General features: G+C 36.7%; 1 protein-coding gene across 1 annotated transcript in view; it reads right to left on the minus strand.

The window, feature by feature from the left end:
• LOC149933243 (neural cell adhesion molecule 2-like) overlaps positions 1 to 16,199 on the minus strand; it is a 233,692-nt gene that overhangs the window by 30,523 nt on the left and 186,970 nt on the right. The gene's annotated exons all lie outside the window — the stretch shown is intronic.

Consider the following 16,199-nt stretch of genomic DNA (forward strand, 5'->3'; position numbering starts at 1 on the left):
ATCGGAAAACGCAACGGGAATTACTTTCAAGTATAATTGAAGTTTGGAGAAAAGTTTTTACCCTTCTTTTTTCTCTCTCAGGCGTCACTCCGGCGGAGGATGGCGAACCGAATCCACCCTCTTCGCCGTAGCCACTTGCCGAATCAGAGTTTACCTGGTTACTTCTTTGGCTGAACTGTAAGGTGATACCACACTAGGTGTCTCTTAACGGCTTAGCCTAATATTCTCGAGTTTTTTTTTCTCGAGCCTATATATAGCGTAGGCTCAGTTCAGATGTTTTCGTTTGGCGGCCATTACGTTTTTTGTCTTTTTTTTGGCATGGGAGGGGGGCTGTTTAATTACTGTCCGCGGGCCGTGGGAAGGGGGGGGGGCGTGAAGGCTTAATATTTTCCACCCCTCTCTAACTTTTCTCTAAGACTACTATATTGAAAAAAATTGCTTTTCTTAGTTTTGCCCCTCGAGTAACTTGGAACCCAATTTATTTATTTTGTAGGTCTAGGTTTTTATTCTTTTTTTATTTGTGGGCTTAATTTTCCTGGAATTCAAATTGATAGAGCTCTATATGTATAAATTTATTAAGTTGTTTTACTTGGGGGAGGCAGAAGGCTAAAAGGTGGAAATTATGAAACGCTATAAGCCTAGTCTAATTTATTTCCGCGACGTTTCTGTTTTTAAAAGGTTGTTTTTGAATTAATTCGAGCCTTAATTAAAAAAGTTGCGCGTTTCGTTTTTAAATTTTTAATTAAAATTTTAATTAACCCTGATTGGTTTTTACATGTTTATTTGCAACGTATACGCAACGCGGTATTGATTATTGGGGATCAAATGTTGCGGAAACTCGAACACCTTTTAATCAAAGGTAATGGTCCTGCTTGTACGCCAAAAATTCCGGAAGCCTTGGCAAAGTTTTAACAAGGTGTAAATGCAACCACACTATATGGTTTACCCCCATTTCGCCCAAAATAGTTCTCCCAATCCCATTTCTCCCAATTCCCATTTCTCCCAATCCCATTTCCCCCAATCCTATTCGTCCCAATCCCATTTGTCCCAAAATAGTTATCCCAAATCCCATTTGTCCCAAAATTACACTTGGTATAAACATGAATCTGAGTTTTATTTTAATATGCAAGTACATCAAATTTTGCCCATTTCATTTTACATCGAATCCCCATTTTATCGCTTTGAGGAATTCTTCTGGGGTTTTGGATCCTAACCTAATCTAACCTAACCTAACCTAACCTAACGCCAAGTCAATTCATATATTCACAAAACGGTAAACTTACTTTGTTTACCGATTCCAAATAATGATTGGGAGAAAGGGGAATCCATATTTTTGGGAATATTGATCGTTGGGAGAAATGGGAATCAATTTTTTTGGGAAACTTGATCGTTGGGAAAAATGGGAATACATATTTTTGGGTTAAATGAACTCCGGTTCGAAGAAATGGAATTGGGACAAATGGGACACCATGTTTTTGGGAGAACTGATAACTTTGGGAGAAGGTAAAATTGGGATAAATGCGAACATACCCACTATATTAATGGTAGAAACTTGAGACTAATTTTATTTTCGTTCATGGAAAGTCGTCCAATTATCCTACTGTCATAACAAGCGACCTCTAGTAGCCGAATCACCAATTAGTGGACGACAATGCTTGGGTTGCTAAGAGTCTTTAACGTTAATTTCGCACCGCCATCTACAGTAAAAATTGGGCTCTCTTAAGTGGCTCTCCATATTTAAAAATTCTAATCATTGGAGAGCTTTTCTTACCAATCAATTTTTAGTTTTTAGCATATTTTTGTTTTTAAATTTATTATGAACTTTATCATGGATCAATAAATCTTTAGAAGGTCTGACGACATTCGTTTCTTTGTGTAGTTTGATCAGGGTTCTGAAAAGTAAACTTTGCTGCCGCCTCGGTTAATCCGTTGAAAGATATTGCTCTTGTCATCTGACTCGGAAGCGGCGAAGCCATATGTCTGCTTTTCCTAATAGCTTTATTTTCTGATCGAAAGTACGGAATTTGTCGTTGACAAAACTCTATCCTTCTTTTACGATACTTTCTAATGATTTAAACCGGAAGTAAAAGCAAGAGAATAAGCCAATTTCTAGCGTAGTCCTTTTTGTTTGAACCGCGGTCTCGCGGGCAGTTTCATCGGTTGTAAAATTCAATACAGTGCGTGCTCGGGGTACCCTTAAAACGTAACAAAATTATATCCAAATAGAATTAAAATCAAAGTTCTAGAACTTTATCTTTTTTCCTCTCGCTGAAGGGCTGAGAATTCTATCAGAGCGAGTCGTATTTTATCGCTTAATGGATTTTCCATCGAAGATTGCCATTCTTCTCTACGTAATAAATTATTTATAGCCTATTTTATTATTCTCGGCTATCTTAAGACGAGGTCCATCCGTTCGGTTACTTCCTGCTGTGATTACGACTAATCTAATTTGATTCTTTTTGCGTTCATTTTGTTTGTTTCCAACACACAAAACTGTCGGTAAGGGGCGCGCGCAATCAATGACGAAGGGCCACCGACAGACTTCTCGCCGTCGCTGACCGTTCTTTTCTTTCGTTTTTGGCGACTCTTTTTCGTCCGATGGCGAAAGACCGCTGATAGGTGTCTTTGCGCGTGCCGAGTTGACTTCCTTTTAACCTCATTTCGGGCGAGCTTCTTCACCCGTCTCCTTTTATTGTTTCGCAAACTGAGTTGCCAAATACCAGTACCACATATTGACTGTCTCCGCTCTTCCGTTTTATCTGACTGAGAAAAGAGCGCTTTCGGCTCGCTTCTTAATAGAGTTTTCTGTACAGACTAGAATACTCAAGTCCTAGGATTTAGTTGAATCTACACAATTGGAACTAGTTTGAATTGTATAGATTGATCTAATTTTACTGATGGACTTGGTCATATATGTTTCACAACTGACGAGAAAAGGTACTACACTTAAAAATATATTTTAAACGGAGTTCTCTAATTGGATCTTAGCCAAATGATGGAGAAGTTTATTATTAAATTAAAAATATATCTTCTACGAAATCATAGAGATCGGCGTTTGAATAAGAAATTACCCAATTATTTATTTTTATTCATAACCGCAAATTATCCGAAAAATATCCGAAAAAAACGAATATTTTTGCACGTTAAATCGTTGTTTATTCGTATAAAATGTTCATAAAAAACAGTTGACCACACTTTTTATTGTTAATCGAAATTTTGCCGGTTAATTTATTCGTTCCGCCTACCTCTACGAAATCATCAATTTGGTTTATGCATAAATTAGGTACTACACTTTGATCTTAGGTAAACCAATAAAAAGCGTATGATTAAATTTGATAAATATATCTTTTACGAAGTCATCAATTTTGTTGATGCAGAAAGGTACTACACTTTGATATTAGCCAAATTATGGAGAAGGTTGTTATAAATTAATCAATATATCGCCTACGAAGTCATCAATTTTGTTGATGAAGAAAGGTACTACACTTTGACCTTAGGCAAATGATTAAAAAGCGTATGATTAAATTTGATAAATATATCTTCTACGAAGTCATCAATTTTGTTTATGAAGAAAGGTACTACACTTTGATATTAGCCAAATAAAGAAGAAACTTGTTATTAAATTTTAAAATATATCTTATACAAAGTTCCATATTTTGTTGATGCAGAAAGGTACTACACTTTGATCTTAGCCAAATGATGGAGAAGCTTATTATTAAATTAAAAAATATTTCTTCTACGAAGTCATCTATTTTGTTGATGAAGAAAGGTACTACACTTTGATCTTAGCCAAATGATGGAGAAGTTTGTTATTAAATTTCGAAAATTGTGTTATTCGAATTAATCTATTTTTGTACGAAATTTACGTTTGTCAAAAAGGATATTACAGAATTACACCAAAACCTATTTAGTAAAGAAAGGTATATCAGGTGTTGGGACATAAATAGAGTGGTTCTCTTACTATTTTCATGAAGAATAATTATGTAAAGTTTCAACACTGCACTAAAAGCATGAAAATATAGGAAAACCTTAAGAGCCCACAGTCCTCAAGCTATTAGTGTGGACATAAATAACGCGATTCATTTACTTTAACCATTAAGAATAATTACGCAACGTTGCCACACCACCCCAAAAACAGGAAAATATAAGAAAACCAAAGTGGCCCACATACCTGAAGTTAAGAGCGCGGACATAAGTACATGGCCTTACACACTGAGAATAATTAAAAGTTCAGACGCTCTAAGGCTAAGGGTGAGGACACTTACAGCGAGACAGATGGACAAACAAACAGAAAAACAAACTTTCGGAAATATATATTAGATTTTTCTCTCATGTCACTAATGAATAACTTTTAAAGGAAGTTTCGCGACTGGTTTACTTCTAAGAATAAAAATAGTTTTTGTTGAATGAAATGCAAATATCTCTTAGGAATAGCACTCTAAGCCAGTCAGTGGGACGTTGGAAGCGGTTGAAAGTAAGGTTTACACAAAAAGTTTTTTTTTTTTTAAATACGTTATCATTTGAATTTCTAAAGGAATTTTTTATCCCGAGGGCAGAACCTTTTCCTCGGCCCAACACAATACAACTTTCCATATTTTTTCTTCTTATTCGATTCCTTTGAAGTCCTTAATAGTGTGCTCACGTTTGGCTTCATATTTATGTAACGGTGTTCATATTTTCAATAAATAGTTTACCAAAATTCCATTGATAGTCTAAGCAATCCACTTGCTCCAAACTTTACTTTATCCAAGGACTATCAACACTGCTAACTTCTTCCCTAAACATTTTTTTAACAAAATGCCCATCGAAATTAGCACCAAGCTGATTAGGCGAAAAGTTTCAAAATCTAGATTTATTATTACAGCACATTATTTTCCAAAATTTATAAGTCTAAATTCTTCCTTTTTGAGAAACACGTACATTTCATTTGTAGATTTACTATTTCATCGAGGTAATAACATTACTTAAAATAAGGCTATTTTAGTATTTTTTTAAATCTTGATTTCATTTTCCATTTCCAAGTTGGTTTTCAAAGCAATAAGAACTTTCGTTAGAGCAGGTCAGCGAAATTAATTTGAAGCAGACGGCTAGACCTGTTTTTACTCTCGATATTACAAGATGGTTTAAGTTCTAACAAGAATTTATTCGAGTTAACAGATGATATGATTCCCGGAAGAAAAACCACGCCCCTCAGCCTTTCTTCCTGTAATCTTTCCCCTCATCCCAGAACCGTCCCTTGAGCAGGGCGAGCGGGGCAGTGGCCCAGGGCGCCAAAGTTTTAGGGGCGCAAAATCAAAGATTTTAATTTAAATTGGATATTGAAAAATTAGAAATTTCTACTTAAGGTTCTGGGGGCACCATTTTTTTTTCTTTTGCCCAGGGCGCCATTTTGGCTAGGTACGGCTCTGCCTCATCCTACTGGCAAGGAGGAAAGACACACGTCTACGATAGTAGTCTCTCTCTCTCTCTCTTATTATCCGTGTAGGAGGATAATATCTTCTGGCACTCATGAGAATAGCGACTATAGCTGCCCCCACACGTTCTCTGTTACCCTGAATACCTTCTTGGCCACACAGTTAACAAAATTATTTTAAAATATTACTTGTATTGTAAATTTTTTCGGAATAAATAGAGGGATTAAAATAAATTCATTTTTACAGGAACTTCGGATTTCTTTGACTCGAAGGTTCGTAGCACTGGGGAACGGTTAGATATCCGTTGTTAACGCCGGGAGCTTGACCTCTCTATTAGCCCTTAATTAATTTGATTTATTTTTAGTTAAGTCTTCATTAACAGGAGGTATCGTAATTGCCTTTCAAAATTTCTTTTATTCACTTTTTGACTCAACTTTTCTGTTTATTGTCAAAAGTTGATGAAATTAACTCTTTAGCGGTATTAAAAAATAGCGAATAAGATTTTGGCGATAAGAGAGGCGGTGGTGTGGGGTAATGAAGAGCTTCCGGTGAACTCAACTAGGCGGCGCTGGCGTATTAATCAGACGCCATTATGATCGATGGCTCGGGTTTCCATTATCAAGATGACGTGTGCCGCTTCATGGTCGTTGACTTAATTTTTATATCTCGGTAGCATCCTTTTCACGAAGAATTAAAAGCGCGTCCAAACTATGAACCGGGTTTTGAAAGTAGACTTATATGTTACCGAGCAAAGTTTCGTAACGAGATGGAAATGTTCGAACTTAGATGTAGAACAACTGGTACGTTGTACCGTAAAGTAATATTGAAACTACGCAATTTTATTGGTTCCAGCTAGTTGTTCATTTTCAGTGTACCAACTTATTACACACCCGAAACTGTTCATGCCTTTACACCAAAAAATGTTTTATATTAAATTTTGGCTGCTCACAATAGTGCAATAATTCTCCACACGCGTTCTAAAGTATTGGGCCTGCTAATATTTATGTGTATTATGTGTATTAATATTTATGTGTATTATGTGTATTAATATTTATGTGTATTATGTGTATTAATATTTATGTGTATTATGTGTATTAATATTTATGTGTATTATGTGTATTAATATTTATGTGTATTGGGCCTGCTAATATCTATGTTTTAAAATAAAGTGAACACCGTCATTTTGTGCATTAATTAAAACTTTTTTTAAATAAAACAAGATAATTACCAAATCTACACTACAGTTAAAACTCAACTAGTTTCGGGTTGACTCAGGGGCGGATTAACCCTTTCAGCGCCTTTGGGCACAGAAAAATTTTCCGCCCTTGGGCATTGTATAACGGGTTGGTCAGCTGAGTAAGGGCAAGCCAAGCACTTGAACCATGGGGCTTTATCAGAGTTTTGGCACCCTAGGCACGTGCCTACTCTGCCTAATGGTTAATACGCCCTTGGGGTGACTATCATCCCATTATCAAGAGCGAGCAGAACTGAGTATAAAATAACTTTAATAAAGGGAAACACAAATTTAATCTCTTAAAAAATCCGGGATATATGAAATACCGTGTTTAGCTTTGTAATAATACTTATATCGGTCAAACCAAACATCAAGAAGCGTTTTTCCGAACATAAATAACATTGTAAAAACAAATAAATTTATCAGTCTGCCGTCGCACTCCGCATAAAAATACTTCTGGTCACAAGATTGACTAGGATAACTCTAAACTAATATAGCTGAACCAAAAAACCGCTAAAAAACGCAATACTAGAGAAAGCATCGATATATTTAAAAGAAAATTGCGTAATGAATAATGATTCTGACCCTTTTTAAGTGCGGCGTGGAAGTCTATTTAAATTGTAAACCTAACTGATAAATATACCCTCCAATCTTAGTTGCGCATCACCCCGAAACTTCACGAAAATAGGAGAAAATGGAATATTTGTAATCACCCCGAAACTAGTCTAATTTGAAGTGTAGTTTAAGTTTTGTAATTAAATTGTTTTATTAATATTAAATTATATAAAAGTTTTAATTCATGCACAAAATGACGGTGCTCACTTTATATTAACAATTTATCAGCAGGAAGGTCTACAACTGATTTTGTCTAATAATCTTTCTGTGATTCCATTACCTGTATGAAATAGGTGTTTCTATAAAATAAAATGAATAAAAAAATATAATATGTTGCTCTTATGTCACAAGACATAGCTTTATTAGTATATTCTTCGCACGCACGACTTTCAGGCGCGCTAGAAAAACCTATATTCCTCCCGAATGTAGCGCGCGCTCGTAGACTTGTAAAAGTAAGAGACTCTTACGTAAGACCCACCTTATAACAAGAAGGAAACGTTACTCTATAAAAAGAACTAATAAGAAATTAGATTTATTTTTCCCAAAATGTTTTTGTTACTTATAAGACAAAAACGAAAGGCATTACCTGTTATTATAATAATAACAATGTTATACATAAAGCTGACGACAAATCAAATGTTTCAAAGTTCTGGACGTCATGGAATAACTCAATTTCTTCGGTTACTCGAATTTCATTAATCTGAATATCTAAAAACGTTGTACATCTAGAGTTTTCCATAAAAACGTGTAGAGGTTAACGGTGATAGTAAGGGTAGGGAGCTGTTGGCTCGCTTGGAATGAAGGGCTTGCCACCACCCTCCTACGCATTATAACCCGGTCAACTGAATTAAAGGCATTAAAGGGGAACGGCCAAGCTTTTCCAAATATCGCCTTATTTGCATATCAAAAGATCAACAAGCCGTTCAATATAAGTTGAAATGCAAAATAACGCCAAGTATTTGGGTTTGAATTTTCGTCGCCATCTTAAGGTGTATCGCCAGCGCCAGCAGAACCTTAGTGAGCGATTTGCGAACTATCCTAACTTTTAAAATCGTGCAATTTAGGCTTTGGTCGCGCATAACTGGAACGCGCCGCGCGTGCAAAACAAATCTTTCGCGTCTTCAGCAGCGCGCGCTTTTATGTTGTTTTTCTGTCTCACCGATTTCTCACCAGGTGTCGCAGCGGACGCGCGCTTTTCAATTTCCCGAAATTTCTTTATTTTATTAAAAATTAACCACCTAATATTTTTTTATGCGGTTTTCGGCATAAATTTTAGTTTTTAACGTACTATAGGGCTATCTAACTTTTTAAAGCTTGACCGTTCCCCTTTAAAGGTCGCTAGACGACTTGGGCCTAGGATGGTGCATTGGGTATTAGCCTAGCTGAATAACTAAAAACATTGTACACCTATGGTTTTTGCGTTGGTCCCCCAAAAAGTTTACCAAGATTAGCTGTTCACACTGCTTATTTCATTCCCAAATAGTTGGACCAATTTGCTGGCCAGCCTAATAGACGGTACTCCTATTTCCCCTAAGTGGCGGATTTGGGGAAGCAGACTATATTTCCATGCACTTATCGTTATTTTACATCAAAAGATGTTTGGCACAATGTTCAATAACTGGAAACCCGGCTTGCCGTAAAATATTTGGTGTTAAATAAATAAATTAAAGCAGAAAATGCATGAAAATAACGTCTGTTCATCAGCTTCCAAAATCCGCCACTTGGAGGAAATAGGAATTGACCTTTACAAAATGCAGTTGAAAACCGAAAGACTTTACCGTCATACCTCTACTTGGAAAGCTCATCCTGGCGTATCGCGTATGGTAAGATCACTCTGACGGTTTTGGCCTCGCCTACGAGATAAAAAATACCCTTTTCTGCGCGATCCGCTCTCACGTTGTTGCTTGTTAAGTTAACATAGTGACGTCAAAAAAAACGGTCAGCCACATCGAGACGAAAATCTGCCGCGATTAGCATTCCAAGTAGAGGTATTGATTCCTGGTAATAGCTATTGGAGCTAAATGAGTATAATTATTTCAATTCTCTCTTTAAATAGAGAAAAGGAAATCACTGAATGAAATATTTACAGTTGGTTGGTTACCAGATTCACCTGGCTAGCGAAAGTAGCTAACTTCAATCGATACTCAAGTCAAACAAAGTACCTAAGTTCTCTATTCCCTTTATAAACGCATTTTTTTTTGCAATAATGGAGAGCAAAAAAATTAGATTAGGCGTCAATTTTTTCCCTCGACGCAAAAATTATCCTTTAGGCCTTAAGTTTATTTTCCACTAGCGCTCTCAATGACGCGTCATTCAACTTTGGAACGTAACGACGCAAAAATTATTAAATTATTCGTTAGGTTAGTTTTAACGGTAGCTTGCACATCCAGATTCTATATATTAATACTTCCTAGGAAATCGCTGAATTGATTTTATTGAAGCGCCTATTAACAGTTATGTACGGTTTAATTAGAGTTGTAAATATTACTTTTTCTTATAAATGTATTGTCAGACATAAAAAATTTAGGGGAGGGTTTACCATTATATTTGCTTAATACCTAATATGAAAGAAGTTTAAATTCCTTTTTAAATAACTAATTACCTTTAAGCAATTATTCCATAAATTCCTACCTTGAAATTACTCAATATTTTAATTAAAAATCAATTTTATTTTCATCAATAAAAATTATTTAAATATTTTTCTAATTGTAACTATAGTGATTTTCTACGCCATTTTTATCGTAACGTAGAAACATAAAGAAAATTGTATCAACCAGGTCGAGTGAACAGAAAAAGTGGGAACAATTGTTACAATTTGTTTGTTCACACTTTACAATTTTCTTGCTTACAATTAGTTGGATACAGTTAAGTGGCCCAAATAATTGTATAATGTGAACTGGGCTTGAGAGACATATTATTCACAACAAAATTAATATTAAAATTTAAAAAGCAGTGTAAATTCGCAATATAATTTATTTAAAAATCCCATAATTTTTAAATAAATGATATCGCGAGTTTAAACCGCTTTTTTAAAAATTCCCATTTTTAATTTGAAGTATATTATATAGTTCTAACTCTTCCCCGGTTCGTGTAAATCTCAGCAACTTGAATTTTTCCCTCACCGAGGCTTCCAACTTTCAGGCAGGCTGAATTTTTAATCAGACGATGAAAACCTCTCCTTGAAAATATAATTTAATTTTTCACGCTATGCAAACTTGGAAATGGAATGGTTATTAAATTACAACTAGGACCAGAGTGTGGATTAAATAATACGAATAATCCACGGTTGGGGGAGCTTATTCATAAACCCGAAACTTTCTTCTATTCCCTAGCGCTCTACGTTTTAACCAGAATTTCCGGCTATCCGTGTGTATATATATAGTTTTGTCTCATCGCCTCCGTCTCTGGGGTCCCAGAGGGCTGCCTGGAAACACGCATTCCTCTTATGACGGTGATTTTTTAAGCTTCGATCTTCGTCCTCCTCCCACGCGCACTCGGGACTCGCATTTCCCTGTCCCGTTTTTTTGCGTCGTTCCGCGTAGAGAACCCTAGCCGCTCCTCCACCCCGACAAACTGACACTTGCAGGCTTAGCACTTTACTATCTGCCTGCCTATACATTCCTATTATTCAAACTCTGGCCAGAGAGAGAGAGAGAAAGCAGAGCGAGGGACAACTGGAACCCAACACCCAATTAGTTACCCCTGAAGGCGGCTTCTGAGCAATGCGTTTTTCTTTCTTTGCACTATACACCCACTCCCGATAAACCCTCACTCGCGGGTATAGCGGGGTTAAGAACGATCCAAAATACGTCTAGTAATGCGTCAAGCCACTGACAAAGACATTTTGTGGTGGGAAGCGAGAGCCGCAGCTGATACTACTTCATTTCGGAAACTACGAGTTGCCGAAAGCATAATCACGTGACTAAACGTAGCAACGGTTACCAGTTTCCATTGGTTAAAAATCATCTCCCAATCTAATGAAACGTCGAAGCAATTCTTATCTGATTTCCTAATTTTAATTTCGTTTTGTAATATTCTAAGCAATACTGCGTGTAATCTTGCTCTAGCTTCGCGGTCTGTAATTGATTAGATTAAACATCACCAAAACATCTTGAAAACTAGGCCTAGCCATCAATTTTTCTAATTTCATAGACCCCTCCGGAAAAAAACGAAGATGACGTAATCCAAATTAAATTGGCAACAGCCGTTACTTCAGCAGCGGCACTTCCATTTTAAGGTACCTCTACCATTTGACGAAATCTCCCCTTGTAGACCCCTCTTGGCGATGGTCGAGCGTACCGAGCTTTGCATTTGCTGTAAGCCTAACGACTTCTGTTTTTTCACGTGTTAGGCTTAACGATTTCCTTAAAAAAGCTCGCGACGCTTGACGTATTCTCCAAACGTATTTCTCGTTCTTTAACCTCTCAATTTCCCGTCCGTAGTGACTTCCCTCGTTTTTTGCGTCTTTTAAATTCTGGAAGCGTTCTTTTTCGCGCCGTTGCGGCGAATGCGTGCTCTGACGGTAGTTAATGAATTTGGCGGCGAGAAATTTATATGATAATTACTTTCCCGCCTAGATTTACAAATTAACTCTCCGCAGAATTCGAGGAATGTTCGAAGGGCAATAATTTATTTCGTTGATCAATCGTGAACCGACGAGCGAGGAGGAGAGAGAAAGACTTTAACGTCTTATCGTGAGCGATCCATTTGGGTTTGGACACTTTTTTTGTTCTGGCTCGTGTCCCGCACTCGCGACGTCGTGGATTACGCCACTTTTATTGGGTGAAACGTTTTTTCTTCGCGAGTAATTGGAGAAGGAGAATGGAAGGAAAAGAAAAAAATCAAAAGGAACGGGGGGAGGGACCAAAAGTCATTACCTACTAAAAAGCTTCAGCCATCCAAATAATAGAGGGGGGCGCAGACGTTCGGTTCAATCCGAAGACAGAAAACACCATTCCAGGGGTTTTAAATTATCTCTCTTTTCCCCCCGTGTCTCTCCTCTTTCTTTTTATAAACTCACTTTGACAGGTTCCTCGCTATTTTGAGCGATTACCGCGACTTGAATTTTCATTTTTTTCTCTCTTTCGAAATCAGGCTATCGACGGAACCACTACCAGATTATCAGGTGTATTTGTCAAATGAAAACGTCGTTCGCCGTTAATTTGATAAAAGGCCCTTCCTGCCTACAAAAATGACCCCATAAAAAAGAAACTATCCATTTATCATTCGAAATGGTATTTGTCAAGGTCGTGTACGATCTAAAGTCGCGGAAGAGTACACTGGACATACCGAGCATTGGTTTCTAATTCCAGTCACGCGACTTAAATGATTATTTCGGAGTACATTATTTGGGTGAACTGCCGTTAAATGAGCGCTATATTTTAGATGTGTACTTAAAAAACCTATAATTTACCCTACAGTTTCGCAATTTATATCAGACCTAAGTATTAGGTAGCCAGTTAGAGCACCAGAGTAGATTCTTAACTATGTAATTAATATAATAAAAGCGTGTTACTGTATCAAGACTGTATTTATTCCTACTTTGGAAGACTAACTATGTTAAAACGTTTTTCAGTGTTGCTTTAAATCAACATCCCACTTTAACCAAAAGCTCCTTTCCCCTAAAAATATTCAATCAAATCGGTATTTTATTGGTTCCCTAAAGCTGACAGTCTTCCTAGGCAATTGAAGCACGCGCCGGTCAATATGGACAAACTTGGAGTTAATTTGCTGAAGTCGATTTCCGGCGTAGTTTCCTAGAGAAACTGGAGCGTTCACGTTCAATTTTGACCAAATGGCGCCGTTGTTGTCGGTTAAATGATGAGGCTTAGTAAGTTTTAGACCTTTTATTTTTGAAATTGGTTCTTTAAAAGTTTAAGTAATGGTAATTAACCATTGTGTTAAGTAAAAAAACAGTTTGGCTGAAGTTTTTTAATCAAATTCACTGGAATTCATACCATTTCTAAACTTTAAAAATTTAATAAACTAAGCCTAACCTAACTTTATCGCACGTAAGCTCCGACTAAGATTCTCGTAGTGAAAGTTGAGCCAAATTCTTGAGGCGCTGCGAAGCGTACCTCAGTAAGCCTTCCGATTTACCGTGTCAAAATATCGGGTACAGTGAGTCGCCTTAGATTCTGGGTCCATGTCCCAACAGTACAAGAACATAGAAGTACATTGCCCTCTGCTGCCATGATTTTATACTTCTCAGAATGTAAATGCCATAAAAAACATGTCTGTAGCGCCACCTGGAAATTGCAAAAGTTGGACATTTTCCCCCGCTCTGTTCGAAGATTCCAAATGTTTTAATTTGAATTCGATGAGCGTAGTAATATAAATTATAATTATTAAAATATTAATTATAACAATAAATAATAATAATAAATTATGATTTATAGACTCCAATTTCCACGACTTTATAAAAATGTAGGCTCTACGGGGCTCCAGTCAATTCCCTAAGTTTGAGAAGTACAACTTATTGGTGTCAGCTAGGAGAAACAAACACAGCACCCAACACAAGGAGAACGCAACCCGTCAAAAGTCGTGCATTTTCTTGTGTACAGTTTTCATTGGTTAGACGCTTTAGCGCCTGCCGCCGCCAGGAGTGGAAAATTCGGAAATTGTCCCCCCCCCCCCTTTCCGTAAAACGTTCAGCGTAAAGGTTCGTCCAATGAAATTTGTACGCAACACTGCCTTAGCGTGTTTAACGGCTCCTTGTGTTTGTTGCTCCAAGGTGCCAGCATTGAATATTTTCGTAGTTCTTAGTCACTTCTATGCGTTCTTGCTAAATATAAATAAATGCCTCTTTGCTGTATATAATTAGACAACATACAGTATCAATTGGGTTGAATATTTTACTATATGATAGAACATTGAATTACGAGGCTGTTAATAAATAAGGTCACTCCTACAGCTTGAAAAAAATAAAGATTTGTGACAAAATTTCCACCTACATCGCTTTTGAACGGCCCTCTCGTCGATAAAACGTCTATAATTTTTGAAATGTCGGATGCAGTTCAGCTTGGGGTCAGATCAACTAATATTTAATCGATAATTTGATTATTTTGTTGAGCCAATAAACTGAATGTTTCTTTTCATTATTGTAATAATCAGCTAGACTAATATCCAAGGCACCAATGATTTGAAGAAACGCTAAAACTCATCTCAACATATCCCTAAATATAAATAAATACGATTGGTATAATTATAATTTGAAATTTATTTCAATTACTCTAGAAAATTTCTAAATTAAATCTTCTAAACTAATTTTTGATATATTAAATGTACTTTTTGAGACAGCTCTCTTGCTATTAGAACTAATCCGCTTAAAACTTCTACTAAACCACCAAATAAATATTCGTAAAAGCAATTTAAATTTCACAAATATTTAAAATGCAATTTTTCGGAGTAGGTATACCACTTTGTAAGACAGTTACTATTAACGATCCTCTAAAGACCGTCAATTATAACACTCAAATTTTGGCAATTTAATTTCCACAAATAGGTCAAAAATAGATCAAACCGCCTGTTAGAAAGGATCTGAGAGCGATACGCGGCTATTTCGAGTCAAACGACGAGTCGACTCCCTAATTAGAAAATGTTTTCGTCCCAAAATTAAATTTATGTTTGACCGTTTTTACGACCCATTTAAAAAAGGTGTAGCGCGTGCAGCCGGTAAAAATAATTAATGGACTCGAGTGACGCTCATATTTGTAACGAACGGCGGAGGGGGGAAAAGAAGGAAAAACTCTGCGCTTGTCAGCGGCGGAAAACCCAATTTTGGTTTTTTTAAAAATCGAATTTTTTGGCTCGTGTTAACGCCGGGCATGTGACTTTTCAACTCGGGCCGTATGGAACTACGGATAGGCTTTATTTCTACTCTACGCTAGCTTCTCCTTCGCTGCCAAGCTAGAATGGGCGGCGCTCCGCGAGTTGTATTAAACCGCGGCTCTGACCTCTTTTTCGCAACACAGAGGATGTATCGATTTTTGGACGATCTTCCGCCGTTGTAAAGGTAAAAAAGCGAGCTAAGCCCGACTCTCCTCCACGGATGAACCTCGGCTTCTAGCGCCCCATGATGCACGCGCCATTCGAGACATTCGAAGATTACATTATTTCGTTCGGATGATGAAAAATTGTTCGCCCGTCTGAGCGGAAGCCAGCTCGCTCTCTTTCCTAGATTGCCCCACTAAAAATGTCGGGATACGCATTTTATATTTTCTTTTACGATCTTAAAATGGATTTTCAAACGACTCCAGATGAACGTTACCCATATACCTAAATCGTTTGTCCGGGTTTACGTGTCCATCTACGTGACGCTTAATGTTTCAATTCTTTTTTCCCCGAAATCTTCTTGGCCAGGTAAACATTTTACGATAATCGCGATGGGTTTAATTAAAAGTCCTCCTAGATGGGGTCAAGGTAACGTTCTACTCAGCATTGTAGATAATTTTAAGTGAATTTTTGGGACGTAGAATATTTTCAATGGGGTACTATACAGAGTGTTTCACAAGGTTATGCAAAAATTTTAAGGAGTTGTAGGGGGTGAGTTAGGGCTAGAGGTCGGTAACGGTTAATCATTATCCATGTTTAAATTAATTTTTTTCGGGAATAAAATGTAAGCAAAGAAATTTACCGGTTAAAATTTCGGAAAATGATTAAAAAACATGTATTATTCGTAAAATTTGAGCTTTTTATCGAAAAAACGTAGTTTTTCCGATTAATTTTACAAATTTTTCAAAAAATTAATCGGATAATACAGAAATATAAATTACTTGATCAAATCGTTTTACGAATAATTTTGAGAGCTTTATCTATTGAATAAAAGTTAACCATCCCCGACCTCTAGTTAGGGCTCGGCGTTCGGATAATAAATTTTCCGTTCATTTCTTTTATATCCATATCCGAAAATTATCCGAATAAAAACTTATTTGTTG

The sequence above is a fragment of the Leiobunum rupestre genome, chromosome 8 (assembly GCF_980474605.1).
Source record: "Leiobunum rupestre chromosome 8, qqLeiRupe1.1.hap1, whole genome shotgun sequence".
Taxonomy (NCBI): domain Eukaryota; kingdom Metazoa; phylum Arthropoda; class Arachnida; order Opiliones; family Sclerosomatidae; genus Leiobunum; species Leiobunum rupestre.